Source organism: Sinohyriopsis cumingii, chromosome 14 (assembly GCF_028554795.1).
Source record: "Sinohyriopsis cumingii isolate HCF-2022 chromosome 14, ASM2855479v2, whole genome shotgun sequence".
NCBI lineage: Eukaryota > Metazoa > Mollusca > Bivalvia > Unionida > Unionidae > Sinohyriopsis > Sinohyriopsis cumingii.
Window position 1 is genome coordinate 67345465 of NC_142974.1, and position 22520 is coordinate 67367984.

The 22520-nt window shown below is 38.0% G+C and overlaps 1 protein-coding gene across 1 annotated transcript in view; it reads left to right on the forward strand.

Moving 5' to 3' along the window:
- Nucleotides 1-606: 606 nt before the first annotated feature.
- The window catches only part of LOC149784054 (uncharacterized), a 67860-nt gene continuing 45946 nt past the window's right edge, over nucleotides 607-22520 (forward strand). The window contains exon 1 of the mRNA XM_089932150.1: nucleotides 607-709. The gene's annotated coding sequence lies outside the window, so the exon portion shown is untranslated. The remainder of the gene's footprint in view (nucleotides 710-22520) is intronic.

Consider the following 22520-nt stretch of genomic DNA (forward strand, 5'->3'; position numbering starts at 1 on the left):
ACAGACGTCTTTATACTCCAACAGTTAGGACACTTTTCGTAGCAACAAAACAGCAAATCAATCGGGTGAATACTGTTCTAATCGTTTGATGACCAATTTCCCAACTTGCGTCTTCGCCAAATGTGATGATATGACTTCACACTAGGAGAAACAGGGCCAATTAAGTTCGTTTAGGAGTCATTTTGAGCAAATCTGAGCATTAATGAAACGCAGAGAAATCTGAACAAATTATGTGGATGCACACACGAAGTTTCATCCCCATACATGCAACAGTGAATATGAAATTGTCTTTATTACACTGAATGGCCGCTTCTAGTTTAAACTAGTCTCATTTGAGATTACGTCAGCCCAAGAGTTTGTTAGAACAAGCTGACAGAGCAGCTCACAGGTGTCACGGATTGTATATGAGTTATATCAATACGTATATGTTGTCAACAATGTACTCGGTTTTCGTTGCCGTGTACAGCGTCACCCGAGCTTGGTATATTTCTTCGGCTGTAATTATTTCGAAATACTGAGCGAAACTGAAAAAAAAAATCCATGCTGCACGTACAAATTGCCTCCAGCGGAAAGAAACCTAAGTACCTAGCTGCGCATATCTTTCACAGTTAGTGTACATATAGAGCAAATTCTCTATAAACGAATTACATTACGACGAGTCTTGTCAGGAAGCTTACTCCTTTACGGGAGCAAATCTCCAGCTGTAGAGGTAATGAAATTTAAGTATTCTTTATTACTATTTGTTTTTATATAATAATAATAATAATAATGAGGACTTCGTATAGCGCCTAATCTTTATAAGCCCTAAGCGCTTTATAACATTAGACAACACCTATAAGATGAAAAATGATATAATGATATGATTACAGAAACAAACACCATCAAATTAGAAAACATTAAAAAAACATGCTGAGAATATTGAAGGTAGGAAACATTATTAGGTCTTTAAGTTTGTTCTTGCAGTCGAAATAAGAGAGTTTTGAGAACCCTCTTGAATATGATCACTGTGTTTTAAGTTCAGTGGGCAATTCATTCCACGTCGCTGGGCCCTGGTATACAAAAGAACTTTGTTTTCATAGTGGGAATAATGAGTATACGATAGTCAGAAGAGGAGCGTAAGTATCTGCTGGTGTATACACATGGGTGAGATCGGATAGGTAAGTTGGACTAAGTGTCCAACAGTGCAACGTAGCACAGAGAAAAAACGTTTTGTTTGATTCTGGATCGATGGATAGCCAGTGTAGGGTACAGAGCAGTGAGGAGGCTGCTCTGATCGTGATACTCTAAGTATGATCCGAAGCATCTGTGTTTTGAACTATCTGAAGTTTCTGGAGCGGATATTGTGATGAACCAGACATAATTGAGTTACAATAGTCCAGTCTTGAATGTACTAATGAACACACAAGTGTTTTAGTGGCATCAGCTTAAAGACATTTGCGAATTGAGCTAATGCGTCTCAGCTCAAGATATGCAGCCTTGCATATATTTATGAGGTGTTGGTACAATGTGAGAGTACTGTCCAGAGTAACACCAAGGTTTCGTACTGAATGTGTGAATTAAATGTTGGTGTTGCTGATATTTATTGTTCGAGGTAAAGGATGTGAATGAGAGTCTGTGTTGTGATCAGACTGGCCTCAGTTTTATCATCATTCACCTGCAGCTTGTTACATGTCATCCATGATTTCACATCAGAAATGCACCTCTCTACATCTTGGATGGTAGCGTCAACGTTAGTCGGGTGGCTAGATTTGTATATTTGAGTGTCATCAGCGTACATTTGGTGAGACACTGGATGATGATCTATGACACTTGAGAGTAATTTATCATGGTCTATTATGTCAAATGCTGCAGACAAATCAAGGAGGGTGAGGCCTGTAATCTTTCCGCTATCCAACGCAGAGAGAATGTCATTAACTACTTTTAGAAAAGTAGTTTCACTACTGTGGCAAGGGCGATAAGCAGATTGTAAATTGCTAATAAGACGTTTTGAATTTAGATGAGATACAATCTGGGATAGAACAACCTTTTCTAAGATTTTTTATATGAATGGGAGATTAGAAACTGGGCGGTAGTTCTTTAAATCGTTATGGTCTAGTGTTGGTTTCTTCAGCAGAGGCTTTACAATGGCAGTTTTGAAAATTGATGGAAAATTCCCTGGATGAGAGGCAGGTATTAATAACATCAGTTAGTGAAGGCAATACTGGATCTAAGTACTCAGATCTAAGCACTCTTCATCACCATTGTACGTACAAAATCCATAGAGACAGGTTCAAGTGCTGCTAATGGTTGCCGCTCAAATTCTGTATCCAAACTGTATGGTGACGACGAGTCAATTGAAATTGTGGTGTCAAGCTTATCTCTAATGGTTTGTACTTTGTCACGAAAGAAATCTGCAAACATGTCCGGAAGGTCGACTGGAGAGAAAGTAGTTGGAAGTGGTCTAGATTTGTTCATTGACATTAGCTTGTTAGTAATCTCGAACAGCTCTTTGCAGCTGAAACTTTCCATGATCATAGTAGTATAGTGGGCTGATTTCGCTGCAATGACTATATTTGACATTTTTCTTAACGGCTTCATAGATTTGCTTATTAAGAGTGAGTCTGGTGGAAAGCCAAAGCCTTTCAGCTTTACGGCGGTCTCTTTTATCAGTGCGAATCTGGTACCTAACACTGCTATACCAAGGAGAACACCTTTGAATTGATTTTCTGCACTTGGTAACTGGGGCATGTTTGTCAAGCAATGAATGCAGGCAGTTATCGAGTTGTTCTGCGGTAAGAGGTAAACAAGTTGCTAGGTTAGCTTGGATGTCGTGCATTAGTTTGGTTCTTTTTATCATACGGAGATTTCTCTTAGTAGCAGATAAAGGTAGAGGGTTAGGGACTGATACGTCCAGATGGCATATAATGCAGAGGTGATCTGATGCAAGGTCATGGGATACTAGGGAGGACCGTATAATGTTATCATCAGGTCTATGAAGAATCCAGTTTAAAATATGACCATGTTTATGGGTGGGTTGGTTAACGGACTATTTGAGGTTGAAAACATTAATGGAATCTATGAGTTTTGATGTATTTGAGTTTTCGGAACAAAGTGAAAGTTGAAATCTTCTAGAATAATCAGGTTGCCACCTATCGAATTTCCATAGTCCAGGAGATTCGGAAACTGCTCCAAAAAGAGAGATATGTCAGCCATATTGTTTTTCTACTAGGAGGAAGGCGGTATCGGCAGACTAAATGGACTGACCTTTGCTCAAGTGTGAGTGTGGTTTTTATTTGTTCAAACGATGTGTGGTCGAAATTGAATGTTGTGGTGTGGTTAAGACTTTTTGTCATGGAATTCCACCTCCGCGAGAATTACGGGGGTGGGGGGGACGACTTGATGGAGTAACCAGTGGGTGTTAGATCCACACACTTGGGCTCATCCCTGATGTTTTTAGCCATGTTTCTGTCAGGAAAAAGACGTCAGTATTCTGGTCGTTGAAAAAATTAACTATTCCTGTACACTTTTCCGGTGGTCCTACTGAATGGACATTGAATAATGCAATACGTAGAGGTATCTCTTGGATAGTTGACATAAAGGTTAACGAATTAATTGGGATTTGAATTAGGTTATCTAAATTAACGATCGAACATTTTTTTAAATTACTGAGCCGAAATAAGGGAGATAACTAGAATTATTCTTCCTGTTCTACGCCTGCCAACTTTGAAACAACGTTTCTTTTTTCGCTTCTCTTTACATTTACGTAATGATGACTGTAGTCCCAGTTAATTTAGTCTAGAACACAATGTAGTGTGGAGAGCCAAGGAGTGAAAATTTAGAGCAATTTATGAGGGTCCATCGTAGCATATATGGGTTGACTGGCGAGTATCACGTGATGGCGGTTTGTTCAAAAATAGTGGAGCAAGACAGCTGAGAGAAAATCTTAATTTTTCTCATTTCCAAAACAAGGAGATACAGAAACACATACGAATTTAACAGCCAATACATAATGAACACAATAACGTAGATGAAAACAGGCAAAAAGCACATCTAGCATGAAAACGGCACTAAAAAACGGAACCGCTGTTTCAAGCCGGTTAAGCGATAGTGACCATCTTGTTTGTACACCTAATGACAGAATTGTTTTATACTTTAGATGTTTTAGAATTTATTTTAAATTTTACAGAGAGTCAATACCTAGGTTATACAACACCATATTAGAAATACTATAGTCTGGTTCGAGTTAGCTATTTGTTGTAACTGAACAGACAAATTGAATTTAATTGTACGCTGCATGCATTGAGCGATTAATGTAATGGGTAACGAATTCATGTGCGCGCATGCGCAACATATAAAAATGCAGAAGTACTTGTACCGTGTCATATGTACTACACGGTTTAGTTATAATTTTAGCCGCCTTATACATGGTTTGATGTGGAGTCACAGAACTCTTTTGTGGTTTCTCGTGACGTATACGCTGTGTTTGGTGACGTTGGTTCGGAAGGATGTACTGGTTTTCTCGATGCGAGAGACCAGAGCTTCGCGACCATCGGGTCTGTGTTAAATTTGAGGGCTCTCGAGGGATCCTTCAACAGACCGAGAGAGGCGGACCGTGCGTGGGCGCTTTTCTGGCCATTGACTAGAACGAGTAGAACGGGAGTTACATCTTGGACGTCAAATGGGCGCCACGATAGTTAAATATATTGTGTTCCATGTTGTTATTTTCACTATTGTTATCTGAGCAAATTTACATACATTTCAATATCGTTATATGAACGATACATTCAAATTTACATGTATTTCGATATCGTTATATGATCGATAAATTCAAATTTACATGCATGTCAATATCATTATATGAAGCATACATTCAAGGCTTTGTTTATAATGGAGTGTAAATCATATACATTTATTTTGTTGATCGGTGATAGGACTTAGTTTACATTTGTTTGAAATTCCTTTTGTTAAATTCATGTTTTGAGTTTTCTCGTTGAGTTACTTGTTGTTGATAGTTACATGTTAGGAACTTTAAAATTTTCCTTATCTTTTTTGTTTATAATGGTGTCAGATTTGTTCATATTTAATTTGCGTTTATAAATAAACATCTTATTAACGCAATTGCTTTACTAATCCAGTCGCAACCCGGCTTCATCTTGTGACAACAGGCAATGAAGAAACACGTTTTTGTTTAATGGAAGATATATTCATTTATAGCACAATCATGGATGAGCAATACATGGCCCTAAATTTGGTAATGGGGAAGCTCAGTGGGAATGGTCATATGTACCATAAAGGAAAAATGTGAGTTTATGGAGAATAAACTGGAGAACTTCTGTAACGTGATCAGCTCAGATGGCATACTCATCAGTTCAGTATAGATCTCAGCAGTGACAGAGCTACTTGCTCCATCAAATACCAATGAGTATTGTTGCACCGTGAGTATGACCAGCTATCTTGGTAGATTCATCTCATATTTCTTCAATAATGCGAGCAATTATGAACCTGCTGAAATCAGACTCTGCCTGACATTGGGGTCCATACCAGGATCATAATATCAAGAAAGGCAAGGATCAGCTGAATCTACTCCAGCTTTAGCGTTGTACGACCATAGACGGCTGACAGTTGTGAACGCTGATGCTATCAGTTATAGTGCTGGTGATGTGATGTGATGTGATTTTGATTTTTAACGTAGCTTTAATAATTTTTCAGTCATATCGCTACGATGTCTGCAGTGTGACAGTTTACAGTGATGTCTAGCACTTGGGCGTCATGCCGCAGACATATAGCATGATGTCCCACCCAGTCACATTATCCTGATACCAGGCCGACCAGTCCTAACACTAACCTCTTTATGCTGAACGCCAAGCGAGGCAGCTGTTAGTACCATTTTTTAAATCTCTGGTATGAGTCGGCCGGAGATTGAACCCACGACCTCCCGCATCCGAGGCGGACGCTCTAACCACTAGGCCACCGGGGCGGTAGTTATAGTGCTGGTAATGCATTATTCGAACAACATGACGACAAAACTCGAGCCTATATATTTTGTTCAGAAATACTCACACCTGGCGAAGTTTAATATGCACATGATAGAGACGGAGTGTTTCATGCGTGTGTGGGCCTCTGATATACTTTCACTATATTGTTCGACTTGATGTGCTCAGATTGCATGCAAACCATAAACATAAGCGCCACTGATCAACATATATGTTTTAGAGATGATGTTTATGCGTTAGAGACTCTTGAACGCGAAGCCAGATTACGTATCCGTTAAGCTGTTAGTGGTTCCAGATACCCTTTCTCTCAGACCTCTCCAAGGTCAGTAAGTCACACGTGAGGAGGAAATATAAGTTTATTGAAAAGATGGGAGTCATGCAGGTCAATTTCCAAACGGACGTCAGAGCAAATAAAAAAGGGTATATTAGTAATAACTGTCTGCAGACTGTAATGGCTTTCACCAGAAAGGAATTGCCAAATAAGACAAATAGCTGTGTTCCCTCCCCCAAACAACGTTCATATTTTGATGTACAGTGATCTCTCCATTTAAAACAAGACAAAATAGAGATCTGTATATTTGGTCAGAGTAGTACGTCAGCATAGATGAATGAAGCTGTGAAGAAAATAAACCTCGTTGCCAGAAAGTCGATGGCAGTAAATTGTAAGAGAAGTTTAAGAAGTAAAAGAGGAAAGGTATCTGGCAGCAAAATGGCTACTTCTTACACTATTTGGAAATAATGCATCGAACACAAATAACCTCCCAACAAGTAACTGGAAAGCTTAAGGGCACGTTTTCATGATGGGGAAGCCTAGAAATCGTAGTAAACAATGGTTCCAATTCGCTTTTTCAGGTTTCAAGGACGTTGCTGACAAATACAACTTAAAACAAGCATTTATCAGTCCCTACAATCCATAAATAAACCGTACAGCAGAAAGTGGTGCCGAAATCGCAAACACAATACTTAAAGGAACGAAGCATTCTTGTTTGGATGTCTTATAGTTATAAGTAAAGCCCTGCTTACGAACAGCGTTCATGCTAGATTACGACCACGTTGCACATTATTGGAAAGAAATTAAACCCCAAGTGGTCAAACCGCAAACTCGTCAGACAGATAGACCTTAAGACAAAAGGGAGATATAAATTTCTTTAATAACAGTCGTCACTCCGTACATAGGCTACCAGGCTATGGTGAGGGAGACCGTATCAGAATCAAAATTCATGGGGATGATTGGGAGTAATATTAGTACCCCTACTGAGGGTACTTACAAGAGCTTGCGGGTATGAACAGAGCAGCCAAGCTTGATTTACATCCGGCGCATTTTGCTTTTTTCTAGCCTACTATAAAATTGTTTTCAACATGTTGTTTCCATATACTGAAAGAAATTAAATTGTCCTCTAGTCGATTAACATAATTGTTGCATATATATATAAAGGTACACAAAGGGAGCCCCGAGTGGCCGAGTGGTCCAAAGCGCTCTCCTTTACGGATCACGGCCATCTCACCTCTGTTTGTGAGAAAGCTTGTCAGTAGCCTCTTGTCGGTCGGTGGTTCTTTCCGGGGTTTTCCCAGGTTATTCCTCCACCATTAATACTGGCCGAGTGTGTGTGTGTGTTTAAATAGATATATAGATAATTTTAGCTTTGTATAACTGCGATAGAGGCCATTATAAATAGCTATATAGTTTATGGACTCTTCATTAAAAATGGAGGGGTCTATTTATTCACGGTACACTTCCTTAAATTTGTCTTAGTGAGTATCTTCAAATATTGACCAGCAGAGACTGGAATGAATAGGTGCGTTTAAGAACTAATCGATTTTATTAGCAAATATAACCACTCTACCAAGTTGATCGTCTATTGTCTTTTCCATTTTCTTCTCATCAGATTTATTGGTAAGGCCATTTTTTAAATACTGGAGGTTTGCCATTCTCTTGCAAAGGCACTGTTATCTATGACGTCTAGTCACCACTTCTACTATATTATTGCCGAAAAAGCGCAGTTACTTGCATTGACCGATTGTTCTGCCATTGTGGTTGTGTCAACACACTGGTGTACATTAAGCGGAGAGAAATCGTCCACATTCGAACTGAACAATCAGATGCCGTTTGTCTGTGTCGAAACGCTATCGTACAAATTTTTTTGTGTATTAATATTTTGATACGTTTTCTTATTTTTTATTTTTATGTTTAAACTTTCTTTTAAAGTTGCTCATTCCAATTTTTAAAATTACTTTTATTCTTTTTTGTATTTCTTTGTTGAAACGTTCTTGTATGACTCCCATCCTAGGACGGGCTATGAAGCTATATAAACACCCACATTTGTCTTTCCGTGTATCACGGCTGCAAAAAAAGAGGTCGCGAGTTCGAAACTATTATTGTTTTTTACTTTTTGTATTATTTTTGTTTAAGTTTATTCAAACTTTCTTTTTTAGCTAGCTGATCCCAATTCTTTAATTACTTTTAATATTTTCCTTTTAATTTCCGTCATGGGACGGGTAATTAACCTACCCATATTTATCATTCTTTCTTTGTGTTCCAGCTTCCAAACAAGAGCTCGCAAATTCGAAACACGCTGTGGCATCCCAATTGATTTTAATCCTTTTTTTATTTCTACGTTCAAACTTTCTTTAAACTTATTCAGTTGAACTGTTTAATTTTTTTTATATACTTTTTTCATTCCCGTCCTAGGCAAATGTCCTAGTAAATGTAATAATAAACAACATATATACATATATGCAATAATGATTTATCGAAAGACTCAGGCTTTTAACTGGCTATAGAGGTGAGTATTAGGAGTTCGGTGTACTTCAGCAGGTATGAAGTAACATATATCAATTAATCTTTACACCCCAACATATGCCGTGAATGACAAATTTCGAAACAGGTCAACCATTTCAAATGACAGGTTCTCTCTTTTAATTTAAGACTGCTTTTTTATAATGCAGTTAATACCAGCGCTCGTTTTCTGTAAAATAAAACATACAAATAATCAAATATACACTTGCACCACATTGTAATTTTAAGTTGATTATTCGTTTCCGCTTATCTAAAGATTAACGGAATTATTTAAACGAGGAAAGCCTGCGCATTGAACGATAATGCAAATTAAAGATCCTAATTAGCTTTTTTTAAATAATTAAACTAAACCTCAGTTATTCTATGGTTATCTATGATTTTATTCATAGCCGTCTTTACTCCAATAGTTAGGACACGTTTCATAGCAACAAAACAGCAAATCGAATACCGTTTTAATCGATTGATAACCAATATATGCTAGAAATCGTTGTGGTAAACAATTGGTCCAATTTGCTTCTTCCGGCTTCAAGGACGTTGCTGACAAATACAACTTAAAGCAAGCATTTACCAGTCCCTACAATCCACAAATAAACCGTACAGCAGAAAGTGGTGCCGAAATCGCAAACACAATACTTAAACGGAACAAAGCATTCTTGTTTGGATGTCTTATAGTTATAAGTAACGCCCTACTTACGAACAGCGTCCATGCTAGATTACGACCACCTTGCACATTACTGGAAAGAAATTAAACCCCAAGTGGTCAAACCTCAAACTCGTGAGACAGATAGACCTTAAGACAAAAGGGAGATGTAAATTCCTTTAACAACAGTCGTCACTCCGTACATAAGCCACCAGGCTATGTTGAAGGAGACCGTATCAGAATCACAAATCATCATCATCATCTGTCTCATGACCAAGTGTGGTCGTCGAGGCACTGTGCTGCTGAACATCTGACCAGTTCCCTCCACTTGTCTCGATCATGTGCCAATGCCTGTGTCTCTGCAAAACTTTTCCTGGTCCATTCTGTGATGTTGTCAGTCCACTTTTTTATCTGTCTACCTCTCCTTCTGCCACCCTGGACGCTGAACTGTTGTGGATAGACTGTTGGCTCTAGTAACATGGTCATACCATTTCAGCTTTCTCTTTTGACGGTAGTGAGGAGGTCCTCATATTGGCCTACTTCGCGCCTGATGGTGTTACGCACTTCTTCATTTGTGATGTGGTCCATGTAAGAGATGCCAAGGATGGTTCTGTACCATCTCATTTCAAGTGACTGGATTCTTCGTTGTAATTATGCTGCCAGGGTCCAGGCCTCACACGAGTACAAAAAGACTGAGATGACTAGAGCTCGCAATAGTCTGATTTTAGTTTTCAGACAGATATATTTGTCTCTCCAGATGGGTCTTAGCTTTGACATAGCTGCCATTGTTTGTGCTGCTCTTGACAGAATTTCTACTCTTGATCCCTCTTCAGTGATTATGGAACCAAGATATTTGAACTGGCTCACTGTTTCCAGTTCATGTCCTCTGACTTTAATCTTGGCTGAGATTTGTTTGCCACTATTTGTCATCAACTTTGTCTTCTCAGCGCTTATCTCCTTATAAAATCTGGAAGATGTTTCATCCAGGTTATTCACTAAGGTGGCAAGCTAGTCTTCACTGTCTGCCAGCCCATCAATGTCGTTTGCAAAGAGGAGGTTGGTGATGTTAAGCCCTCGAATGCTGACTGTCTCACAGTGGTTTTCCAGGGCTTCGCTCATGATGCGCTCTAAGTAGATGTTGAAAAGCGTGGGTGACAGGAAACAGCCTTGAAGCACTCCCACTGTTGTCTGGAACCAGTCCCCCACATAACCTTGGGCAATTACTGCACTGGTAGACTAGGCATACAGCTGCTTGATGGTATTGGTTAACTTTTGACCCATGTTATACTTCTTCAATGTGGCCCACAATGCCTCATGCCACACTCTGTCAAAGGCCTTTTTGAAATCTATGAACACATGATAGATGTCTTGTTGGTGTTGCGAGTCCTTTTCGCACAGAACCCTGAGATTGAATATTTGTTTTGTTGTGCTTCTTCCACTCCGGAACCCGGCGTTTTCTTCAGCGATTATTTCTTCTGCTTGTGGTTTCAGTCTGTTTAAGATGATCTTCAGCATTACCTTACTAGCATGGCTGATCAAACTGATAGTTCTGTAATTTTGGCACAGCTGGAGATTGCCTTTTTTGGGAAGTGTTATAATCAGTGAAGTGTTATAATCAGTGACTGGGTCCACTGTGTTGGCCATTCACCTGTCTGCCAGATCTTGTTGCAGATTTTTGTTAGTAGCTCTATCACTGATTCTCCCCCATTCTTGATAAGTTCAGCTGGGATGTTGTCTACTCCAGCTGCCTTTCCATTCTTCAGTGATCTTATTGCTGACTCCGCCTCTTCTTTGAGAATGGGGAAGTCATCATCATTTGTTTGGAACTCCAAACACCTCTGAGTCTCCTGTGGACTGATGGTTGTAGAGTTCTTTGCAATACTCAGTCCATCTTTCTGCAATGTCACTCGCTTCAGTGAGGCATTTTCCATCTTTGTCTTGAATGGTACTGACTCTTGGTTGTTTCTGTCTGGTGAGGTCTTTCACAATTTGGAACGCCTTTTTGCTGTTATTCTTTATCAAATTGTTCTACATTTCTGTGCACTTATGTCCAATTCAGTTTTATTTTGCTTTGCTCAAGTTTTGTTCTGATATTCTTGTTTATTTCTCGGTACTCCATTGCCCCTGTTGTATGTCTGGTGTTTTTGAGTTCTCTTCGGGCATCATACAACTTCAGAATCTCTTCTGTAACCCAGGGTTTTTTCTTCGGGCGATGGATGCCAATGATGTCCTTGGCAGCTGCTGTCATGACTGTGTTGAAGGTGTATGTCATCTCATTGACATCACCATCCATCACAAGAAGTGGAGCAAATTTTCTCCAATTGTGGCTTGGAATGACTTGCAGATGATAATGTCTTTCAGTTGTTCAGGGTTGAATTTGAGCCTGATGTTCTTTGGCTTGTTAATTTTCGTCAGCCTCACTCGGAAGTTCATAATCACGAGGCCGTGATCACTTCCAACATCAGCACCTGGGAATGTCCTTGTTTTTACTCTGTTGATGCCAGATCGGTAACGGTTTTGAACCAGTATGTAGTCAATCTGATTGTGGTGGGTTCCATTAGGTGAATGCCATGTCCAGCATCGTGAAGCTTTATTTTGTCCCAGGGTGTTGGCTAGTACCAAGTAAGAGTTTAACGTTGTTTTTTTTCTGAGTTTATAGTAGTATAAACTGTCAGTTGCTGATTCACACAGCAAATAACGCTCAAAGGGCGTTATGTAAGCTGTGTGAGTCGGCAACTGGCAGTTTATACCACCATAAACTCAGAAAAAACAACGTTAAACTCTTATAATTTAAATTTTAATTATGCGTTATGTTATTTTGTTTGCATCATTAAGAAATATAAATCTTAATTGAGCGTAGTAATACATGTTTGGGGTTTTCCTGTTACGTAGCTATATATAGCACTTGGGATTGTCCTGCCTGATCGTAATAACGTCATCATAAAACCAGTCCTTCAACCAATGGAAGCCAAATTTATTCAATTATTTTTAAAAACAAATGTAAGAATGTTGTTTTCCTTTAATGCATACTTCGTGTCTACCTTCAATGGCAGTATTTATCTTATGCAGTACACGTGACTCTATTTATAGAAGTGGAAAAGTAGTTCTCCTTACGGTTCATACAGAAATGAACGCAATTCATTTTGATCACGTGGTAACATTCTGACCAATGAAAATGTTACTTTCCTGTCATAGCTACTGCCATTGCAATCATGTTGTTGTAGCTTGCGAACTCGAGCAGCCGTGTCCCTCTTTCACTGGTAAGCTCATTGCAAGAAGGTCCACAATTTACTTCCTAGTCTTTTAGAGCATCTTTGCCAACTTGGCATTCCAGTCTCCTTGGACGATGAGGATGTCTTTTTTACAGACCATGTGTAGAATACCCTGTAGTTTGTTGTAAAACTCCTCTATTTCTTCATCATCGTGATCGGTAGTTGGAGCATATACTTGGATAATTGTGATGTTAAAGGGAAACGCTTTCATACGAATGGAAATGATTCTGCTTGATATAGAGTGGGCAGTGGCAGATGCCTTATCTGCTCGGGAAATGGACGCACCCGCCCATCCACGAGTCTCCTGCTGCCTTGCAGGTCGGCTTTGGTTAGCCAAATGCTAAGGGAGTAAACCCTATAAGAAAATCCGGAATGGAGACCCTAAGGCAGCTGGACGATGTACTACATCCTCTTCTGGCAACTCCTTGGTCTGGACAGGGATGGGCTCCGCCAGACGACTTTTGCCCAAGACACACTGATAATGCTGGACAAATTTGAGCTTACAATACCGGATCGGTCGTAGCCCGGGTCAACAAGGACCGCGCCTGCCGTTGTCCACCAAGACGGCGGTGACAAGTGTGCTACTGGTACTATGCATAAAATCAGAGCGAGAGACAACATTGCCATTGCCACCTGGAACATTAGAACTCTGGCGCAAATTGGAAGACTCTAAGAGTTGACACATGAGCTGGAACACTTCACATGGTACATTCTGGGACTCTGTGAAGTTAGATGGAAATCCCTAGGAGAACGCCAAACCGAAGATGGGCATATATTATACTATAGTAGAGAGTGTGACAAGTCCATAAATGGAGTAGGCTTCCTTGTAAACAAAGCCATCAAGGGAGCTGTGCTTGAATGCTGCCCTATATCTAGTAAAATCATAAAGGCATGGGGATGATTAGTAGGGTACTTACAAGAGCCTGCAGGTATGAACAGAGCAGCCAGGCTTGATTTACATCCGGCGCATTTTGCTTTTTTTTTCCTCCAGCCTACTATAAAAAAATTTCAACATGTTGTTTACTGAAAGAAATTAAATAGTCCTCTAGTTGATTATCATAATTGTTGTATATCATAATATAGAATATCAGTTACCATCTTTATTCGATATTTTCGTTTGCATCGTCTACCATATTAGTTCAACTGATAAATATTTCCGTTCTTAGTCTGTAATTTTCGAGTGCCATATCAGGGCGTTGCTGCCTTATATGGAACCGTACACAAATCGCATTAAATATGTTATGCATTGAATAACGAATCGCAGCAAATCCAAAGATGACATAGCAATCCTTATTTGGAAACCGAATTCCTGCGAGAATCTCGTATTATCTGTCATAGTGGAGAAAACACAGTTAGCGTAAACATACCAATCTAATTTATTTGATATAGGCTTAATAACTTTATCGTTTGCCAAACTTCCTCAGAAGCATAATTCTACTTAGGCAGTATATTTTAACTACAGTCATATTTTTGCCTTTGAACATAGTTTTATTTGCTCCCTTGTAAGGTACATAATTAAAAATGTAGACGTTACGCCATCGTATCTAGGAAATGATAAGAAGTTGTCAACATATGCCATAGTTACTCATACCGAAAAAGACCGGAAAACTTACTTACACAAAAGGGGGCCCCGAGTGGCCGAGTGTTCTAAAGCGCTCTTCGTTACGGATCACGGTCATATCACCTCTGTGTGCGTGGGTTTGAGTCTCGGATTCGGCCAATGGGGGTATGTAAGGCAGCTTGGTAGTAGCTTCTCGTCGGTCGGTGGTTCTTTACGGGGTTTTCCCATGTTCTTCCTCAACCATTAATACTGGCCGCCATGTATAGCCTATCGTGTGCTGACAAATGGCGTTAAACGTTACAACAACAACAACAACCACATCAACACCTTACACAAAGGCTTCCAAAGGGACCAACAAGTGCAATCAAATCCATGTTCAGAGGCCGTGAAGCCCTGATAATCCACTTCCAGTCAATAAAACTCGTCTACAGACTGTACAACAAAGTTCCCACATTTCTCATTTAGAGTCCAACACAAAATATCTCGGTAACATGGATACCGTGCCACCTTCGGATGATTTGAGTCAAGCATGGCCCATTGCAGCCCATTCCCTTTCAAGCCAGCTGCATTCAGTGGACACAACAACACAGACCCACCAGTACAGATGCTCAGTGTGAAAATTGTATGAAAACCAGCCAGATTAAGCGATTTTATCTAGTAAGCTGACTTTCACAAACACTCAAACGCTTAGATAATTTATCATTAGTTTTATAATCAACCTATTTTTCCAAGTTTACATAAGCTTGTAGAAAATTAATTACCTCGAATTCATTCAATTATTAATTAAGATACAAAATAATTCAATTCATCGCTTATTCGTTTCATGTTTCATATTGGTGGAATGTGTGTGTGTGTGTGTGTGTGTGTCTTTCCCTGCCATGTATGTTATTATACTAATCTCAATAGAGGGCAGACCTGTGGTATATCGTTTACATGATTATCCACATTAATAAAATTTCCCGTATTATCTTAAATACGGACCGCTCCCTGAGATATAGGAGCCGCCGCAATTTAGCATATGAGCGAATAAACCCGGTGTAATATAAGTGTGGGACTTCTTCCTTTCCATGACATCCTGCTACTTGTAAATAATAAAAGAAGCAAACGTTCAATAGAGCGCGAAAGTGCACGTGGGTCTCACTTTTACCCACATGTACCTTTTGCCGGTAGTGATTTCAAACGTGAAGACACCCGTCTGTCAGATTTCATTAATGTATATGCACGCGAATATACATATATATGTATATAAAATACACGTGATCTCTATGGCTTACCTTTGCCTATACTTTCTAGTATCGACCAAGGAGAACGTACCATTAAGTGATAACTCTACTGGGATAGGTAAGCTATCACTTGAAGTTCGCACATACGATGCAATAGAGTCCTTTGTATCTACTCACCAAATATTTTTTGGCATACCTTGCCAAAGTAATCATGATTGCTGAATTAAAGTATTTAAAACACAGTATGCCGGGATTAGTCACTGCCATGTACATGTAATAAATAACAGAGTCCATGCCTGAAAAGATCCTAGTTACTGACCATAATTTGCCAAAATAACAGGCAAAATACGGTCAAATGAAATACCTTTTCAACTGTTCAAGAATGTAGACGTTATTATTTGTCGATTTTCTTACAGTGTCTCAATTATATTTAAAATAAAAATATTTGTAGAATGCATTGATTTTAGATAGACAAACCGTTTTCCGCTTTTCTTATTTTGTTGGCAAAGTTTTTTTGTTTTTTTTAGTGTAACACATAACACATCTATATATCTGAAAACGAAACATATTTTTTATGAAATATGTATTCCACATTGCTGGCTTTAATTTGCATGAACTGATATCCTTGAAGAAAAAAATATTGGCTTATATCAAAAGGGAGTGAGTATTGAGCCAATGATCAACTGACAGTAGTATTATATACAGGGCCGTAGAGAGCAATCACGGGCCCTGGGGTAAGAAACAACCGGGCGGCTCCAAGTTCTTCTTCAAACACAAGTTTTCTTTCAAAATATTTAAAAGTTTTGTTCGTAGGTCAGGGCCACATCCCCGTTTGTCCCCCCCCCCACTTCCTTCTCGGTCGTTTGAGCGGAAGCTTTTGTTCATTCCTCTAGTCAATTTGGCAAAGGCACTACTTTAAAATTCATGCGTGAGATGGATGTCCGAGGAGCAGATAAGAAGAATTATTTGAAGCAAATTACTGTTATTTTCTTATTATATCAGACGTTTGTTTCAGTTTCTGTTTAACGTATAGGTAGAACTTCTCAATAGTAATACTCATCATCATTGTGGTAGTAGTAATAGTAAAAAGAACACGACAGTGGCAATGCCCCTTTATCGCTTGAGTGGCGATATCACTTTTTGCCCATTGATATATATATATATATATATATATATATATATATATATATATATATATATTCAAATTTAAACATATTTCATCATTATCAGCAGCAGTAGCAGCAGCAGCTTCGTCTTCTTCCTCTTCTTTTTCTTTGATGTTTTTGTTGTAATCATCATCATCTTCTTTTCCCTCTCCTCTCCCCACCCCAAGCTAGAGTAACAAAATTGTGAAATGTGTCATGGTTGGGTATCGACTATTTAGCGTGTATGTTTTCAATGCGGAGGCTTCATGAAGGACCTTCAATATACAAAAAGTAGGCTTTAATTAGTAAATAATTTCTACTTAGGTTTACGCACGCATCATGCAAATTGACAGTTACTCAAATGACATGATTTTTGGGGCTTTTCGATCTGTCACAATATCGTGTGCATATTACACTATTGCACTCTATGGCAAAACATTCAAATAGTAGGTCATTTCAATTACAACCGCAATTTATTTTTATGGGTAACTGTACAAGGTGATTCCTTATAGTAAGTGCCTACACATCTGTTACATTATAATCTCTCTCTCTCTCTCTCTCTCTCTATATATATATATATATATATATATATTCATTGCTTTATTAGCAGTAGGCTATTAAGCAAATTTAGAGAATTATTGAAAAGAAAATGCGTCGGCTGCAAAAAATAATTTTATTTGTGTATGGTTGTCTTTTTCTAGTCTTTTGGTTTAAACCGCTTGGTTTCAATGCTCTAAGATTTCTTTTCTTTCCTAGTTTGGGAACTCCAGATCGGGTTGTGAGCAATCGCAGTAAGTGTTGTATCACTGCAAGTGTGGCCCGGAAAGGACAAGTGTTTTGCGAACGGGCTTCTGTACAGCTTCTTTGTCATCCAAACATATATATGAAGGTTGATTCTTTTGTGTAGCTTTTCAGTTTCTCCTACATACTGAAGGATACAGATCTTACATGTGATGAGATAAATGACATCTGTTTTGCACGTTTTTTTTTGGACCATGTATATTTAGTTATTCTCTAGTCACTGTGCTAGAAAATGTCCTGGTCTTTGTCATATGTTGACAGGTTTTGTACCTTTTTATGCCACAAGGGCCAGATTGACTAGGTTGGCCTTGATTAGTGATTGACGTTAGTTTCGCCCTGACTAGGATGTCCTTGTTTTTTGGTCTCCGGTAGGCTGCTACGTTTGTTAGCAGGGATTAACTCCGTTCGATGATTTCACTATGGGTCTGTGTTTCCGATGATTTTGCCTACTTTGAGGTTGTCTGGATGGTAGGTCATGATAAATAGTGTCTTATCAGTCTTTTTCTTTTTACCATATTTGACTAGGTCTTCGCGGTTTGTTTGTTTAGCTCTTTGGGTTGCCTCCGTAATCAGGTCTTTTGTCGTAGCCTCGGTAAATTAAATGTTTCGATAGCTCATGAGACCTTTTTAGAAATGCTGCATCGTCAGAGCAAATTCTGTGTATCCTCAGTGCCTGGCTATATGGGATGTTCCTAATGCAGTGTTTTGGATGACAACTGCTTGGGAAATACTGGTTTTTGTTGGTTGGTTTAGAGTAGATGTCTGCTGTATAGAGTTTGCTTTCTACCAGTCTGGTTGTTGTGTCCAGGAAGACTTGATTTGAGTGATATATATATATATGTATATTATATATGTATATATGTATATATATATGTATATATGTATATTATATATGTATATATGTATATATATATATATATATATATATATATATATATATATATATATATATATATATATATATATATATATATATATATATGATGTTTTGCAACTTCTTTCTGTGTAAGTATTGCCACTAATTTTAGCTCCTAACATTTATTATGAACAGTTGCCCCCAAAACGTCCGTTTTCGAGTTGCCAATCCCACTCTATCCAGTCAAACCTATTAAATGCTTGGTGTTATGTGAGCGGTATAATTCCATGTTTGCCTTCAGAAAGTTGTCAAAGGAGCAGTTAAGATAGGTTATTTGTAGCAAATTATCAATTTCTTTTTAGATCATGTAGTTTGCTTTTACGACAAGCTTTTCACGATTCCTTGTATCCTACTTCTTCTGAAAAATCCTTTTAGAAAATGCGAAACGGAGATATGACGTCATCGATAGAAAAAAAGAGATTTTTCACGTGTACATACATTTTATATGGAACGTGCCGGGTAAACAATTCTTTTATTGGAGTTAGCTAATCTTGTTTAAGGATTAAAACAAATATTCCAGGGAAGAAGTAAAATCAGTCCCAAAAATCTTAACGTAACAATCTAAATTTGGTACTCAAACATTATTTTAGCAACATGAATAAAGCTACTACGAATTACCTTGATAATCTTTTTCTTTTGCGCCGTCTAATCGAAGGATAACTGAGCAGCCATACAAGTAACAAAACATCGCCGACTACATTAAATCTAAAATTTGTTTCTTTTTTACTACGTGTACATAATGTGTTTGAGACTACAGAACACGTGCCTCAGATACCCCACCCACCCCTAACAACACACCGTGTTAGTACTGTCAGACTGTTTTCAAATTACATGAGAAAAAAAAAAAAAAACAGAATATGAAGAACTAAAAAATATGTTGGCATACCTGGAGGTACAACAGATGTATACCTAGATCTTAAAATACAGTAGATGCATACCTAGAAGTGACATGACAGCAAATGCATACCTAGAATTTACAATACAGTAGATGCATACCTAGAGGTGACAGTACAGTAAATGCTTACCCAGAGCTTACAATACAGTAAATGCATACATAGAAGTGACAGGACAGTAAACGCATACCTAGAGCATACAATACATTAAATACATACCTAAAAGTGACAAGACAGTAAATACATATCTAGAAGTGACAAGACAGTAAATGCATATCTAGAAGTGACATGACAGTAAATGTATGCCTAGAAGTGACAGTACAGCAAATGCATACATAGAGCTTACAATACAGTAGATGCATACCTAGAAGTGACAGTACAGCAAATGCATACATAGAGCTTACAATACAGTAAATGCATACATAGAAGTGACAGGACAGTAAACGCATACCTACAACATACACTACAGTAAATGCATACCTAGAGGTGACAGTATAGTAAATGCTTACCTAGAGCTTACAATACAGTAAATGCATACATAGAAGCGACAGGACAGTAAACGCATACCTAGAGCATACAATACATTAAATACATACCTAAAAGTGACAAGACAGTAAATACATATCTAGAAGTGACAAGACAGTAAATGCATATCTAGAAGTGACATGACAGTAAATGTATGCCTAGAAGTGACAGTACAGCAAATGCATACATAGAGCTTACAATACAGTAGATGCATACCTAGAAGTGACAGTACAGTAAATGCATACATAGAGCTTACAATACAGTAAATGCATACCTAGAAGTAACAGTACAGTAAATGCATACATAGAGCTTACAATTCAGTAAATGCATACCTAGAAGTAACAGTACAGTAAATGCATACATGGAGCTTACAATACAGTAAATGCATACATAGAAGTGACAGGACAGTAAATGCATACACAGAGTTTGCAATATAGTAAAAGAATACCTAGAGATGATAATAGAGTAAATGCATACCTAAAATATATGATGGTACAGTGTATGCATTCCTAGAGCTGGTATTGCCGTAAATACATGTCTAGAGGTTACAGTACAGTAAATGCATACATATAAGTGACAGTACAGTAACTGCATACATAGAGCTTGCAATACAGTAAATGCATACCTAGAAGTGACAGTACAGTAAATGCATTTGTACAGGTTGCAATAAGTAAATGCATGCCTGGTGTTTACAATACAGTAAATGCATACCTAGAAGTGACAGTACAGTAAACACATTTCTACAGGTTACAATACGTAAATGCATGCATGGAGGTTACAATACAGTAAATGCATACTTAGAAGTGACAGTACATTAAATGCATACATAGAGATTGCAATACAGTAAATGCATACCTAGAAGCGACAGTACAGTAAATACCTTTCTATAGGTTACAATAAGTAAATGCATGCCTGGAGGTTACAATACAGTAAATCCATACCTAGAAGTAACAGTACAGTAAATGCATTTCTAGAGGTTACAATACAGTTAATGCATGCCTAGAAGTGATAGTACAGTAAATGCATACCTAGAGATGACAGTACAGTAAATGCATACCTAGAAGTGACAGTACAGTAAATGCATTCCTAGAACTGGTAAGTCGGTAAATGCATGACTTGAGGTTACATTACAGTAAATACATGCATATAGATGACTGTACAGTACCTAGATACGCATAGGTGACTGTAAATTAAATTATGATAAGAGGTGAAAGTTGGGACTGTCAACGACTTTATATGAAGATTTTAAACAAAACGAAGCATCAAACAACCAAACAATAAATTTATCGACTGGGTTTTATATTTTGCAAGACATAACTTTGACTAAACGGTAAGATGTAGGTACGATCCCGGGAGCATATGCGAAGCTGACGTCAACGACGTTAACGAACCTTTTCTTGAATATAAAAGTTCTTGAACGTCATATGACATATATCAAATTGTATTGTCATTCGAGAAACAATAATACACTGAACCTTTCTCCTCAAGCTATCCGTTTCTTTTCTGTTTTGGTTTCGCCTTTTATATTTCAGCTCAGATTATTAAATTTTAGGCCTCACGGGGTAATTTCTAAGGTAGGAAGCATCAACCTAATTATCACACGCCTAGCATTTATGAATTCACACATAAGCTAAATATGTAATGTGGTTGAGATTTACTTTGAGTTAGGCTTGGAAATAGGTTGGCTTGTTGGTGACTGCCTGTCACAGCTAGATGTGCATTGGAGATCAAATGCGTAACTTGGGCTGCAAATGAGCTGTCGACTTGGCTTATGTGTGTCTGCTACAGAGGTAAATATCTAAAAATCTAGAGGGTTGAGGGGTGATGAAAATTATGCTAATTTATTATAGTACAAAGGAACTTTATTCAAGCATAAGGCACATAATGATTATTTTAGCTGCCTTGTCACAGGCAAATATTCAAAATAGCGAATTCCTGTCAAAAATGAATGTAAAATTTAGGGGTTGATGGCAGTGTTGCTTTCGTATAAAAAACCACCAGTTGCATCAGGAATTAACCTGATTGCTGCAGTCAAAATCTCATATGTATGCTTTTTACAAAGATCATTAATTTGTTTTCAGTTGTATCTTCAGTGTAAAATTATTCTCATTTTTCTGCAATAGGTCATTGTTCGATGAAAATTCACCAGATAATCTGTCCAGTGAGACCTTAATGTTACACTATTCAATATGAATCCATAAACTGACCTATCAGAATCTATCTCAATAATTTTAAAAGCTCTGAAAATACGAAGATTAAAATAGTCGGTATTTAAATAGTGGATTAAAAGAGACCTTACAGATCGGACAAGGTCAGAACGTAACATTATTCTGCATTAAATGATAAATCAAATGTACGCATTCCAATACAAAGTCACGGATTCTGTACGGATGTTTTTTAAGCGTCGACATTATAGAGAATAACGTTGCAAATACGTGCTTAATTTACTTCATTAGAATCGTGTCAAGAATTCGCTGTTTCTGACTTTTGAACTTGACAAAGTACACAGTGTTTGACTATTAAAAGTGTGATGATATACACAACTTAATTGTTATGTATAATATTGATAAAATATTTTCTTTAAAAATGGTTAAGAAAGGAACACAGAAGCTAAAATTGCATTTAACATTCAGAATGTAACATAGCGGGCCAGATCACAACACATATTGGGGGCCGAGTTTTGTTCCCAAAAGGGTCCTGACTTTCCTCGAAAAGGCATCAGAGCAAACATTTGTGTGTCTATTTACTCAAAGTGTGCAAATAATACCCAATAAA